This window comes from Octopus bimaculoides, chromosome 5 (genome assembly GCF_001194135.2).
Source record: "Octopus bimaculoides isolate UCB-OBI-ISO-001 chromosome 5, ASM119413v2, whole genome shotgun sequence".
Taxonomy (NCBI): domain Eukaryota; kingdom Metazoa; phylum Mollusca; class Cephalopoda; order Octopoda; family Octopodidae; genus Octopus; species Octopus bimaculoides.
In genome coordinates this window covers 10,672,509-10,674,187 of record NC_068985.1, presented here as the reverse complement: position 1 = coordinate 10,674,187, position 1,679 = coordinate 10,672,509, and positions in this window count along the sequence as shown.

The following is a 1,679-nucleotide window of genomic DNA, read 5'->3' as shown; positions in this document are numbered from 1 at the left end:
TAATATGATTTTAAAAATTTATAATGGAAACATAGAATATTACCGGTTTCGATGATGGATTTCATCTTATCAAATACTAAAAAACAATTTTTATAAGTTCGACGTAAAAACAGTTTATCGTATGTTTAGTGGTCAAAACATCTCTGGAGTATTTTCGCTGATGTCTTCTTTAAATTTAGTTTCGTATAGAGTCCAAGATGTTAGACAGAAAGAGTGGGGATTTAGTTGTCTATTGTCTAAAAAATTCTCTGTGGGTTCCTGTCGAGGGAGTGGCTTAAAAGCATAAATTGAATGGGTTTTATATGTGTGTGAGTGCGTGTGTGTGCCTGTGTGTGCATGTATGTGTGTATGTATGTTTGGGGCTTGTATATGTATTGTGTTGAATGACTGTTGGATATGTTTGGAATCTGACCAGCTGAGTGTTAATGGGTGTGTATGTTGTGATGAATGTCTTCTTAAGAAAACGAATTCAAAATTTCATTATTTTTGTTGTGTGTAGGTTTGAACTGCGATGTTTTCTTTTAAGTGTCTCCAACTGTGTGTACGCGTGTGTGTGTGTGATGTTTTCTTTTGGGTGCCTCCTGCTATGCGTATGTATGTGTGCGCATGTGTATGTTTTTTCGATGTTTTCTTTCATGTGTATGTGTGTGCGTGCGTTTGTATGTGCATGTGTGCGTTTGTATATGTGTGTGTATTTTTGCGAGGTTTTCTTTTGTGTGTATGTGTGTATGTGCATGTATGGATGTTTGTGTATAGATGTGTGGGCATGTGTGCAGGCGTATATATATATATATATATATATATATATATATTGAAAACATTTAAGAATTGATGGGAAGTATTTTCCAACTCAACAGTGTGTATTAAATTATTTTAAGTCTCATTGCTGGTTGGTAGTGGTTGGATATATATTCAGTTGAGGTTTATACTTGGTAATGTGGAAACGGAATGGCCGAGTGGTTAAGGCAGCGGACTCGCGGTCATAAGATCGCGGTTTCGATTCCCAGACCCGGCGTTGTGAGTGTTTATTGAGCGGAAATAGTTAAATCTCCACGAGACTCCAGCAGGAGGTGATGGCTAACCTTGCTGTATTCTTTCACCTCAACTTTCTTCCTGATTCTGTTGTACCTGTATTTCAAAGGGCCAGCTTTATCACACGCTGTATCACTCTGCAGCCTACGATACCACACTATTCGTTCTTTTCAGCAAATACTTTCCTGATTATTCTGGCCGTGCCAAGGAGGCAAACCTTTTATAACAGTTCTACCGGGCACTCGATTCCAATTTCCTTTCTATTCCTCTTGATGCCTTCTGATACTGTTCCCAAAGACCCAACAATAATTGGAACTATCTTTACCTTCTTCATTTTCCGTAGCTGGGCTATTTCATACGTATCATTTCGCCTTCCATCTTGGCTATTTGTGAGAAAAGGGACATGCTACATCAACTGCATAGCATATGTGGTGCACCTTATCCACCACCAGAAGGTCTGTTCTGTTATGCTCGAGCACCTGATCTGTTTGGATTGGAAAGTCCCAGAGGATTTTGCTAGTCTCTGACTCCGCCACTCTCTACGGTTTGTGCTCCTACCACATCTTGCCTCTCTCTAGCCCCTCCTTTTTGCGCATTTCCAATGGAGCACTTTCGTTACCTGGTCGTGTTGATAGAACTTAAGTGGT